Below are 14,430 nucleotides of genomic sequence, written 5' to 3' on the forward strand. Positions count from 1 at the left end.
GCCTTGGGTATTCGGGCTCTTTGTTGGTTCTATATGAATATTAAAATAGTTGTTTTTAGTTCTATTAAGAATGTTTTTGGTAGTTTGATAGGAATGACATTAGATCTGTAAATTTCTTTTAACAGTATGGCCATTTTAATGATATTGATCTTTTTGATCCATAAGCATAAAATAAACCTCCATTTATTTGTGTCATATCTGATTTATTTAAGCAGTGTTTTGTAATTCTTGTTGCAGAGGTCTTTCTCCTCCCTGGTTAGCTGTATTTCTAGATGTTTTATTCTTTTTGTGGCAGTTGTGAAGGGGATTGTGTTTTTGATTTGGCTTTCAGCTTGGATGTTATTGATGTACAGGGATGCTACTAATTTTTGTACATTTGCTATGTATTGTGAAATTTTGCTTCAGTTTTCAGTTTAAGGAGCTTTTCTGCGGAGACTATGGGGTTTTCTATATATAGAATCATGTTGTCTGCAAAAAATGGGAAGTTTGACTTCCTTTCTTCCTATTTGGATGCCTTTTGTTTTTGTCTCTTGTCTGATTGTTCTGGTGTGGACTACCAATTCTATGTTGAATAGGAGTGATGAGAGAAAACATCCTTGTCTTGTGCCAGTTTTCATGGAGAAATGCTTCCAGCTTGTGTCCATTCAGTATGTTGGTTGTGGGTTTATCATAGAGAACTCATTATTTTGAAGTATGTACCTTCGATGCCTAGTTTGTTGCAGGTTTTTAACGTGAAAGATGTTAAATTTTCTTGAAAGCTTTTTCTGCATCTATTGAGATAATCTGGTGGGTTTTATTTTTATGTAATGAATCACATTTATTAATTTGTGTATGTTGAACCAACCTCATATCCCAGGGATAAAGCCTACTTGATCATAGTGGATTTGCTTTTTGTTGTGCTGTTGAATTTAATTTCCCAATATTTTGTTGAAGATTTTTGCATCAATGGTCATCAAGGATATTGGCCTAAAGTTTTCTTCTTTTTGTTATATCTATGTCAGGTTTTGGTGTCAGAATGATGGAGTTCTTATGTAATGAGTTGAAGGGGAGTGTTTTCTTCTCAGTTTTTTTAGATTAGTTTTAGAAGGAATGGTACCGGCTCCTCTTTGTACATCTGGTAGAATTCAGTTGTGAATCTCTCTGGTCCTGGACTTTTTTTGATTGCTAGGCTATTCATTACTAATTCAGTTTTGGAGTTTGTTATTGGTCTACTCAGAGATTCAATTTCTTTCTTGTTCAGTCTTGGGAGGATGTATTGGTCCACAAATTTACTATTTCTTTCAGATTTTTTAGTTTGTGTTCATAGAAGTGTTCATAGTAGACTTCAACAGTTATTTGTATTTTTGTGGGGTCAGGGTTAATGTCCCTTTTGTCATTTCTAATTGTGTTTATTTGAATCTTCTTTCTTTATGAATCTGGCTAGTGGTTTATTTAGCTTACTAATTTTTTCCAAAGATTTAACTCCTGGATTTCTTGATCTTTTGTATAGTTTTTCACATCTAAATCTCCTTCAGTACAGATCAGATTAGTTATTTTTTGCCCTCTGCTACTTAGGAATTGGTTTTGTCTTGCATCTCTCATTTTGTTTATGATATTAGGTTGTTAAATTGAGATCTTTTTAACTTTTTTATGTGAGCATTTAGTACTATAAATTCTTCTTTTAACACTGCCTTAGCTGTGTTGCAGGTATTCTGGTATGTTGTACTTTGTTCTCATTTGTTTCAAAGAACTTTTTGATGTCTGCCTTAATTTTATTATTTACCCAAAAGTTATTCAGATGCAGGTTGTTTAATTTCCATGTAATTGTATGGTTTCAAGTGGTTTTCTTTGTATTGATTTACATTTTTATCAAGTTGTGGTCAGAGTGTGTGGTTGGTATAATTTTGGGATGTTTGAATTTGGTGAGGATTGTTTTATTTCTGATTGTGTGGTCAATTTTAGAGTATGGGCCATGTGGTGATGAGAAGAATGTATATTATATTGCTTTTAGATGGAGAGTTTTGTAGATGTCTATTAGGACTATTAGGTCAAGTATTGAGTTTAGGTCCTAATATCGTTATTAATTTTCTGCCTCAAAAATGTGTCTAATAGTGTCTGTGGGGTGTTGTAGTCTCCCACAATTATTGTGTCAGAATCTAAATATCTTTATAGATCTCTTAGAACTTGGCTTATTCATGTGTACCTGTGAAAGAAAATTAAATCTTCAGAGCCCAAACTCATTAAACCAAAAAGAAAAGTTAGTCTGGGAACTGGGTCACACAAACCCACCTACCCTTTTGGTTCTTAAACAAGACGGCTACAAGATGAAAAGTTACATGACTCCCCCATATTTTGCCCACAAGACAATTTCTAGTGAGCTGCAAGATCTTTGCCCTAAGGTGTTTCTATAAAAATTTTACCATGGAAATGTAAATTGATAGCATATCTTTATAGGTTCCACCAGACACAAATGCATATCTGATTGTTCCCTTGCCCCACTTTGTCTATGTTATCTTATGTAAAAATGCAGATTACCTGCATTTTTCCTCTGCCCCATTTGTCTGTGTCATCTTATGTAAAAAAAAAATGCAGATTCACTGAGCCAGACAATGGCATCAATGACTATTTTTCCCTACCTCCCTCTTACATAACAGTTTTGTACTTCTTAGTATCTCATCCTTTCCCCTTTAAATTTGGAGCCCCCAAAATTTTCTTGGGAGAAAGACACAGGCCTTTCTCCTGGCTGTGCATTCTTAACTTTGGGAAATAAACTTCCTAAAATGATTGAGACTTTTCTTGTCATTTTTCTTGATTGACACACCCATGGATTCTTTTTAATGACACCTTTCTTCTACTTTTTTTCCCCATAAACGTATCTCAAGTGCACATGGTGTGCAAAATTAAGATGTCCAATAGTTCAAAAACATGTCCAGAGACCTGGCTGTTATAATGGAAAATACAAATTAGAAATAAGAAGCTTTATTCTCCACGTGAAAAAAGGGAGGATGGATATTTTCTTTCTTTCTTTCTTTCTTTTTTTTTTTTGTTTGAGATGGAGTCTTGCCTGGTTGCCCAGGGTGGAGTGCAATGCCACGAGCTAGCTCACTGCAACCTCTGCCTCCTGGGTTCAAGTGTACTCAGCCTCCTGAGTAGCTGGGGTTACAGGCACACAGCACCACACCTGGCTAATTTTTTGTGTCTTTAGTAGAGATGGGGTTTCACTATGTTGGCCAGGCTGGCCTCAAACTCCTGACCTCATGATTTGCCCACCTCAGCCTCCCAAAGTGCTGGGATTACAGGCGGGAGCTACCACACCCGGCCAGGAGTATATTTGCTTAATTGATTTTTCCTTAAAGCATTTAAATTATATGTATGTTTTTTCTCTGTTGTTTGAAAGATACATAAATCATATTAACAGTTAAACCTTTGTCACTGTTTTTGACTTCGGATTGTCTTTATCTAGGACCTCAAGTTCATTGCTTTGGCAAAGGTTTATTTTCTCCATTTGTTGTCTCTTAAAGTAGACACAGATTTGTTTAGATTAAAGTTCATTTTAAGAGCACACATAAGTTGAACATGAAGATAGGATTAAATTTAACAATAAAAAATGATAAAGACTAAAAGATACTATGTTCCTTTCATAGACTACAGATTATCCAAGGTAATCAGGTAATATTTGCAGGCTGAAGTACTTTTATTGCAAAAGCATTGTTCAGTGTATGAAGTGAACAGTGGAGTCTGTAGTTGTGCTTTGGTTTATATTTATTTCTTGAGTACAGTTAGCATAGTTATATGTAGTGTTTGTAGACAAACTGCATTCATATAAATTAAACAGTATTTTATACACTAGTGTGAATATAACTGTAAAATATTTACTTTTAATGAATCCCTTAGTCATTTTAATAATGTTATATTCGGCCAGGCACCGTGGCTCACGCCTGTAATCCCAGCACTTTGGGATGCCAAGGTGGGTGGATCGCCTGAGGTCAGGAGTTCAAGACTAACCTTGCCGATGTGGTGAAACTCTGTCTCTACTAAAAAATACAAAAATTAGCCGGGTGTGGTGGCACATGCCTGTAATCCCAGCTACTCGGGAGGCTGAGGCAGGTGAATCACTTGAACCTGGGAGGTGGAGGTTGCAGTGGGCCGAGATTGCACCACTGCACTCCAGCCTGGGCAACAGAGTGAGACTCTGTCTCAAAAAAAAATAAATAAATAATAAATAATGTTATATTCATACTTTTGAAATAAAAAGTGTTTTAATTGAATTATGGTTGTAGACAATTTTTTAAAATCCTATGTACATTATGACTAGTACATTATATATACTTAGATGTTTATATCTAATATTCAAATAAAATTTACTACCAAACTATTACAGTAGTATTAGTATGACATGCTTACTAATTTATCCAGTAAAGTTAATTATAGGTAAACATGATTTTAGTGTCTATCATTTCACTAAATTGGAATGCTGCTATTACAGGAAAAGTAAACAAGAATGATTTGGCCACCCAAAAACCATAATGGCTCTACATTTCACCATGATGCAAACTCAAATGTATTCCACTATATGAATAAAGTAATATTCCAGTTCTTCGTTGGAAAGTTACAGTGGTGGGAGGTCCAGGCAGGCGGGTCATTTGAGGTCAGGAGTTCAAGACCAACCTGGCCAACATGGTGAAACCCCATCTCTACTAAAAATACAAAAATTAGTTGGGCATAGAGGCGCATGCCTGTAATCCTAGCTACTCTGGAGGCTGAGGGATGAGAATCCCTTGAACCCTGGAGGTGGAGGCTGCAGTGAGCTGAGATTGTACCACTACACTCCAGCCTGGGCAACAGAGCAAAAAGACTCCATCTCAAAAAAAAAAAAAAAAAAAGACGTGTTCTTTGGAAATTGGCAAATATGTTCCATTATAAATCTCTCATTTAATGGCTAGGAGAAGAGAGAGCAGCAGAGATGGAAGAGAATCCTTATAAAAGTCAGCTGAGAATACGACCCCTTCATAATGCTCATGTTTCTCATGCTGAGAGTAGCTGTGTACTTTGGATGTTTAAAAAAATTGATTAGGGGAATATTTTCTGACTGACCTGATCAAACTTATATATCTAGCCTGTGTTTTTAAAAGATGGTTTTAACTGTTTTTCTCTCAATACAGCTTTTCTCAGAGTGAGAGCTGTTTTTCTCTTTTGGTTTCTGTTTCAGAGGCCCCATTACTATCCCATGATGTCTGTGAATGAGATGGGCTATCACAGAGCTCTTGGAGCTATCTCTGTCTGGACTCATGCTGAAAATCCAGCAGTATTTTTTCTTTATCTCTGTTATAAATAGAAACTGAGGCTGAAACAGTGCTCCTATTCCCATTATTGTGAAGGTGCATTCCTACCTGGGAAGCCTGCAGGCTCTCCTCCTGCAGCTCAGGCTTCACTCTGCAATGTGGCACTGGAGTGCTGCTGTGGCAGTTGGTGATAACCTAAGATGTGTTCTGCCAGCTGTGAGCTCTGTGCTGTGGGTTGTGCCTCAGGGAAAGATGGTGTAGGAGTCAAGAGAGGATACCAGCCACCAGGAGAGAGCAAGCAGGAGTGCTATAGCCCAGTGCTCAGGGAGTAGAGAGCCATTGCTTTTAAATGTAAATAGCCAAATAGGAACAGCTCCAGCCTCCAGCTCCCAGTGTGAGTGACACAAAAAACGGGTGATTTCTGTATTTTAAACTGAGGTACTGGGTTCGTCTCACTGGGGTGTGTTGGACAGTTGATGCTGGTCCATGGATGCAGCCCGACCAGCAAGAGCTGAAGCAGGGCGAGGCATCGCCTCACCTGGGAAGTGCAAGGGGGAAGGGAATTCCTTTTCCTAGCCAACGGAAATTGAGACACACAACATCTGGGAAATCAGGTAACTCCCTCACTAATACTGTGCTTTACCAAGGGTCTTAGCAAATGGCACACCAGGAGATTATATCCCACACCTGGCCCCAAGGGTCCCACACCCACGGAGGCACCCTCATTGCTAGCACAGCAGTCAGAGATCTAACTGCAAGGCGGCAGCGAGGCTGGGGGAGGGGCACCCACCATTTATGAGGCTTAAGTAGATAAACAAAGCCGCCAGGACGCTCGAATTGGGTGGAGCCCACCACAGCTCAAGGAGGCCTGCCTGCCTCTGTAGACTCCACCTCGGGACAGGGCATAGCTAAACAAAAAGTAGCAGAAACCTCTGCAGATGTAAAAGTCCCTGTCTGATAGCTTTGAAGAGAGCAGTGGTTCTCCCAACACGGAGGTTGAGATCTGAGAACAGACAGACTGCCTGCTCAAGTGGGTCCCTGACCCCTGAGTAGCCTAACTGGGAGACATCCCCCACTAGGTGCAGACCGACACATCACACCTCACATGGCTGGGTACACCCTGAGACGAAGCTTCCAGAGCAAGAATCAGACAGTAACACTCACTGTTCAGCAATATTCTATCTTCTGCAGCCTCCGCTGCTGATACCCAGGCAAACAGGGTCTGGAGTGAACCTCAAGCAAACTCCAACAGACCTGCAGCTGAGGGTCCTGACTATTAGAAGGAAAACTAACAGAAAGGACATCCACACCAAAACCCCATTAGTACGTCACCATCATCAAAGACCAAAGGCAGATAAAACCACAAAGATGGGGAAAAAGCAGTGCAGAAAAGCTGGAAATTCAAAAAATCAGAGCACATCTTCCCTTCCAAAGGAACACAGCTCATCGCCAGCAATGGAACAAAGCTGGACGGAGAATGACTTTGACAAGTTGAGAGAAGAAGGCTTCAGTCAATCAAACTTCTCAGAGCTAAAGGAGGAACTACGTAACCAGCGCAGAGAAACTAAAAACCTTGAAGACGGAATGGATGAACGGATAACTAGAATAATCAATGCAGAAAAGACCTTAAAAGAACTGATAGAGATGAAAACCATGACACGAGAACTACGTGACAAGTGCACAAGCTTCAGTAACCGACTTGATCAACTGGAAGAAAGATTATCAGTGATCGAAGCTCAAATGAATGAAATGAAGCGAGAAGAGAAACATAGAGAAAAAAGAGTGAAAAGAAATAAACAAAGCCTGCAAGAAGTATGGGATTGTGTGAAAAGACCAAATCTACATCTGATTGGTGTGCCTGAAAATGACAGGGAAAATGGAACCAAGTTGGAAAACACTCTGCAGGATATCATCCAGGAGAACTTCCCCAACCTAGCAAGGCAGGCCAACATTCAAATTCAGGAAATACAGAGAACACCACAAAGATACTCCTCAAGAAGAGCAACTCCAAGACACATAATTGTCAGATTCACCAACGTAGAAATGGAGGAAAAAATGTTAAGGGCAGCCAGAGAGAAAGGTCGGGTTACCCACAAAGGGAAGCCCATCAGACTAACAGCAGATCTCTTGGCAGAAACTCTACAAGCCAGAAGAGTGTGGGGGCCAATATTCAACCTTCTTAAAGAATTTTCAACTCAAAATTTCATATCCAGTCAAACTAAGTTTCATAAGTGAAGGAGAAATAAAATCCTTTACAGACAAGCAAATGCTTAGAGATTTTGTCACCACCAGGCCTGCCCTACAAGAGATCCTGAAGGAAGCACTAAACATGGAAAGGAACAACCAGTACCAGCCATTGGGAAAACATGCCAAAATGTAAAGTCCGTCGATGCTAGGAAGAAACTGCATCAACTAACGAGCAAAATAATCAGCTAATATCATAATGACGGGATCAAGTTCAGACATAACAACATTAACCTTAAATGTAAATGGACTAAATGGTCCAATTAAAAGACACAGACTGGCAAATTGGATAAAGAGTCAAGACCCATCAGTTTGCTGTATTCAGGAGACCCATCTCACATGCAGAGACACACATAGGCTCAGAATAAAGGGATGGAGGAAGATCTAGCAAGAAGATCAGGAAAAGCTAACTATCCTAAATATATATACACCCAATACAGGATCACCCAGATTCATAAAGCAAGTCCTTAGAGACTTACAAAGACACTTAGACTCCCATACAATAATAACGGAAAACTTTAACACCCCACTGTCAACATCAGACAGATAAACGAGACAGAAAATTAACAAGGATATCCAGGAATTGAACTCAACTCTGCACCAAGTGGACCTAATAGACATCTACAGAACTCTCTACCCCAAATCAACAGAATATACATTCTTCTCAGCACCACATCACACTTATTCCAAAATTGATCACATAGTTGGAAGTAAAGCACTCCTCAGCAAATGCAAAAAAAACCCCAGAAATTATAACGAACTGTCTCTCAGACCACAGTGCAATCAAACTAGAACTCAGGACTAAGAAACTCAATCAAAACCACTCAACTACATGGAAACTGAACAACCTGCTCCTGAATGACTACTGGGTACGTAACGAAATGAAGGCAGAAATAAAGATGTTCTTTGAAACCATTGAGAACAAAGATACAACATACCAGAATCTCTGGGACACATTTAAAGTAGTGTATAGACGGAAATTTATAGCACTAAATGCCCACAAGAGAAAGCTGGAAAGATCTAAAATTGACACCCTAACATCACAATTAAAAGAACTAAAGAAGCAAGAGCAAACACATTCAAAAGCTAGCAGAAGGCAAGAAATAACTAAGATCAGAGCAGAACTGAAGGAGATAGAGACACCAAAAAACCCTCCAAAAAATCAATGAATCCAGGAGCTGGTTTTTTGAAAAGATCAACAAAATTGATAGACCGCTAGCAAGACTAATAAGAAAAAAGAGAAGAATCAAGTAGACACAATAAAACATGATAAAGGGGATATCACCACCGACCCCACAGAAATACAAACTACCATCAGAGAATACTATAAACACCTCTATGCAAATAAACTAGAAAATCTAGAAGAAATGGATAATTTCCTGGACCCTCACACTTTCCCAAGACTAAACCAGGAAAAAGTTGAATCCCTGAATAGACCAATAACAGGCTCTGAAATTGAGGCAATAATAGCCTACCAGCCAGAAAAAGTCCAGGACCAGTCGGATTCACAGCCGAATTCTACCAGAGGTACAAGAAAGAGCTGGTATTATTCCTTCTGAAACTATTCCAATCAATAGAAAAAGAGGGAATCCTCCCTAACTCATTTTATGAGGCCAACATCATCCTGATACCAAAGCCTGGTAGAGACACAACAAAAAAAGAGAATTTTAGACCAATATCCCTGATGAACATCGATGCAAAAATCCTCAATAAAATACTGGCAAACCAAATCCAGCAGCACATCAAAAAGCTTATCCACCATGATCAAGTGGGCTTCATCCCTGGGATGCAAGGCTGGTTCAACATACGGAAATCAATAAACATAATCTAGCATATAAACAGAACCAAAGACAAAACCACATAATTATCTCAATAGATGCAGAAAAGGCCTTTGACAAAATTCAACAGCCCTTCATACTAAAAACTCTCAATAAATTCGGTATTGATGGAATGTATCTCAAAATAATAAGAGCTATTTATGACAAACCCACAGCCAATATCATACTGAATGGGCAAAAACTGGAAGCATTCCCTTTGAAAAGTGGGACAAGACGGGGATGCCCTCTCTCACCACTCCTATTCAACATAGTGTTGGAAGTTCTGGCTAGGGCAATCAGGCAAGAGAAAGAAAGAAAAGGTATTCAGTTAGGACAAGAAGAAGTCGAATTGTCCCTCTTTGCACATGACATGATTGTATATTTAGAAAACCCCATTGTCTCAGCCCAAAATCTCCTTAAGCTGATAAGCAACTTCCGCAAAGTCTCAGGATACAAAATGAATGTGTAAAAATCACAAGCATTCTTATACACCAGTAACAGACAAACAGAGAGTCAAATCATAAATGAACTCCCATTCACAATAGCTTCAAAGAGAATAAAATACCTAGGAATCCAACTTACAAGGGATGTGAAGGACTTCTTCAAGGAGAACTACAAACCACTGCTCAGTGAAATAAAAGATGACACAAATGGAAAAACATACCATGCTCTTGGATAGGTAGAATCAATATTGTGAAAATGGCCATACTGCCCAAGGTAATTTATAGATTCAATGCCATCCCCATTAAGCTACCAATGACTTTCTTCACAGAATTGGAAAAAACTGCTTTAAGGTTCATATGGAACCAAAAAAGACCCCACATTGCCAAGACAATCCTAAACCAAAAGAACCAAGCTGGAGGCATCATGCTACCTGACTTCAAACTATACTACAAGGCTACAGTAACCAAAACAGCATGGTACTGGTACCAAAACAGAGATACAGACCAATGGAACAGAACAGAGCCCTCATTAATAATACCACACATCTACAGCTATCTGATCTTTGACAAACCTGACAAAAACAAGAAATGGGGAAAGGATTTCCTATTTAATAAATGATGCTGGGAAAATTGGCTAGCCATAAGTAGAAAGCTGAAACTGGATCCTTTCCTTACTCCTTATACAAAAATTAATTCAAGATGGGTTAGAGACTTAAATGTTAGACCTAAAACCATAAAAACCCTAGAAGAAAACCTAGGTAATACCATTCAGGACATAGGCATGGGCAAGGACTTCATGACTAAAACACCAAAAGCGATGGCAACAAAAGCCAAAATTGACAAATGGGATCTAATTAAACTAAAGAGCTTCTGCACAGCAAAAGAAACTACTATCAGAGTGAACAGAATGGGAGAAAATTTTTGCAATCTACTCATCTGGCAAAGGGCTAATATCCAGAACCTACAAAGAACTCAAACAAATTTACCAGATAAAACAACAACTCCATCAAAAAGTGGGCAAAGGATATGAACAGACACTTCTTAAAAGAAGACATTCATACAGCCAACAGACACATGAAAAAACGCTCATCATCACTTGCCATCAGAGAAATGCAAATCAAAACCTTAATGAGATACCATCTCACACCAGTTAGAATGGCAATCATTAAAAAATCAGGAAACAGGTGCTAGAGAGGATGTGGAGAAATAGGAGCACTTTTACACTGTTGGTGGGACTGTAAACTAGTTCAACCATTGTGGAAAACAGTGTGGCAATTCCTCAAGGATCTAGAACTAGAAATACCATTTGACCCAGCCATCCCATTACTGGGTATATACCCAAAGGATTATAAATCATGCTGCTCTAAAGACACATGCACATGTATGTTTATTGCAGCACTGTTCACAATAGCAAAGACTTGGAGTCAATGCAAATGTCCATCAGTGACAGACTGGATTAAGAAAATGTGGCACATATACACCATGGAATACTATGCAGCTATAAAAAAGGATGAGTTTGTGTCCTTTGTAGGGACATGGATGCCGCTGGAAACCATCATTCTCAGCAAACTATTGCAAGAACAGAAAACCAAACACCACATGTTCTCACTCATAGGTGGGAATTGAACAATGAGATCACTTGGACACAGGAAGGGGTACATCACACACTGGGGCCTATTGTGGGGAGGGGACAAGAGGGAGGGATAGCATTAGGACATATACCTAATGTAAATGACGAGTTAATGGGTACAGCACACCAATATGGCACATGTATACATATGCAACAAACCTGCACATTGTGCACATGTACCCTAGAACTTATAGTATAATAATAATAAAAAAAGAATAATCAAGATGGTTTTGAACATTGGAGAGAAGTGTTTGTATAGGTTCACTTCAACATGAACAATATTTGCAAGAAATAAAATTTAAGTGGAGAAAAAAATAAAAAAAAAAATAAAGATATTCAACGCTATTCAAACATTTCTGTAGGAAAGGGAGAACGTACCTTCAGCAGGCACCTGGCTTCAAGTTGCAAAATTACCTCTTGTCATAAAGATGTGAAAAGTTATTTTGTCATTGATTATAACCAATTAATATACAAGTATGTCTTTGCAATCTCTTAAGCAGATTGACTGTGATGCATGTCACATTCTGGTTTAATTGTGTAATGAAACAGTTTTCTTTCTGTTGTGTCATTGTGGAGTTACTCTGGGGCTGCAGAAAACTTTTAATTTTATATTCCAAACACTGTTTTAAGTTACCACACATGATATAAACATATAAGGTGCCAACCATGCTTTAATCTAGATGGGTCTTTCTATCTCAGGTTTCCAGTCAACTCACAATTGTTCTGCAAAATGCATGCTGTCCCCTGAATATGCAGGCAGATCATGCCTCTGCCTATTTGGTATCTAGTCCTGTATAATCACATCTAGAGAAGCTAGACCCGATGTCTAAATACTTCACAGAACAGCAATCAACCATTTTACCTCTTTCAGTAACTCTCGTGTCTTTAGACCTTAAGCTGATTCAGAGGCCATGGGGCCCAGAAACCCAGTTAGAGTAACATTCATGCATTGACTAGACATGTAGGCATGAGACTTTCCACTTTCCCCTTTCTCCTCTTTTTAAAATGCCCACAAATGTGTAGATGACACCTGTTGCTACTCCACCCATCCAGGACCTAAATTTGCAGCTCCAAATTCTGAATCTCGGTCTTGAGATTTGGGGGGAGAAAAACCTTTATTTGAGAAATGCAAATTATTTTAGTTATAAGGTTCAAAGAGACATTAAAATTAGACCACAGGTATGTCTTTCTCCCTTCTTTGAACTGTGTATTTACTTGTTGAAACTGCTTGCTATTGCCACAAGTAGGTATAAATTAAACTAATAATGACATGCTGGACACTATAACTCACACCCTATAGCTTAACAATGTATATCCAATTAGTAGTCAATGTTAATTTTTGTGAATAAAAAGAATTTCTGACAAACCAATATGTATGAGCCCACTCTCTGTCCTCTCATTTTGCCTTCACAAATCCACTTGTAACTGCTACTCATCCAAGTGTAGATTCCAGGCAACTTGAATTTTTGCTCCCAGGTTACAATCCTCAGGTTACAATCCTCTGGGTTGGTTCAAATGAACTATTCATGTTGCATCAGTGATTTCCTTTTAGGTAGACATATCATTTAGAATGTGCTAGAGCAGCCTCTAAGAGGGAATCTCTTTTTTGTTGTACTCTGCTTGCTGTAACACTCAAGAATGCAGAGCCAGGTTGATTCGACCTAGAATCTGCATAAAAGGTCTGGCCTCTGCCTAATATTTATAAAGCAGGGCCAGACTTTGGATTGAGAATGTACAGGAAACCAGCAGGAGGCATTTTCTGCATTGTGAGATGTCAACATAGACATCTTAAAGCCCCCCCTTTAAGAGCGTGGCTCTTTGAACTTTTCAGATCTTGTTCAATGACCTGCTACAGTAATGTAAGAGGTTCCAGATGTAAATAGAATCTGATGGCAGAATCTGTAAGTGTAAACAGGCATCTTAGGAGTGAGAGATCAAGGTCACAAAGTATCCAGAGCCATGGCCACAACTATACCTACCTGTAAAATAGGATACTGGAGTATTCTTGTCCTTCCTACCCAAGAGCTTGCCAATCAAGACAGGTGATCCAGGTTCTGGAGGTCCACCAGGGCAGTTCCATTTTCTATTTAGAATCAGCCCGAGTCTGCCCTGCTTAGCTTATCTTTAAGCAATCAGCCCAGGGTCACTGGGAATCTTCTCACAATCACCTAGGCATCTCTCAGACATTTGAGGATGTCCACAGCAGAACTGTGTCAGGCTGACAGAAACAGTTAATTCAGCTTCTCTCTCAGTGTAAGAGAAATGAGTCATCCTGTGTTTGTCCCTCCCCTCATACAAGAGATGTCTTTGCTTGGTACCCAGATGAGAGTTTCTCCAGTTCCCTGGTACGTCAGTGAAAAACAAGGAGGAGGTCTGGAGACTCAAACAGATAAACTAATTGCTACCATTTCATATGGCCATTAGAAAAATAGATGAAGCATTATTGTCCCTACCATCCAGGAACTGTTAGTTTAGACAAGCAACTGAATTCAACTTGGTTGAATTAAGCATCATATGGTTAGCACAATGAATAGATGTGTGCAAAAAAAAAAAAAAAAAGGGGGGGGCTTATTTGGGCAACTTTCTTTATATTTTTGTAACTTCTGATGTCATCATTTGAGTGGATGTTTACGGACAAAAGCGTTGTTTTATTATTCTTATTTCTTATACCTTGCTAAGAATACATATTTATCTTCTAATAAAATTACCCTACAAAACCCTAAGAGATTTGTTTAAATTGCTTATTAGCATATGTTATAAAATTAACAGGGCAGTGGCTACAAAAGATTAAAATTTCACAACTGTGTGATTTAGTTTTCTTTTAGGTAAACTTAGGAAAAACAGAACTGGAAATACCCCAGGGGCATAGAGAGCAGAATTCTACATAGGGTCCACTCTCTGCCCCAGCCCTGTTCAGATTCACCCTTTTTGGAGGCCTTATTTAGGTCTGGCCCCACCCTGGAGCCTTGTCTCACAGAACTGATTAGAAGAGATCAGAGTATTGGATAGTGAATCCTGCAGCCTTTCTAGAGCCA

Source organism: Theropithecus gelada, chromosome 3, assembly GCF_003255815.1.
Source record: "Theropithecus gelada isolate Dixy chromosome 3, Tgel_1.0, whole genome shotgun sequence".
NCBI classification, from domain to species: Eukaryota; Metazoa; Chordata; class Mammalia; order Primates; family Cercopithecidae; genus Theropithecus; species Theropithecus gelada.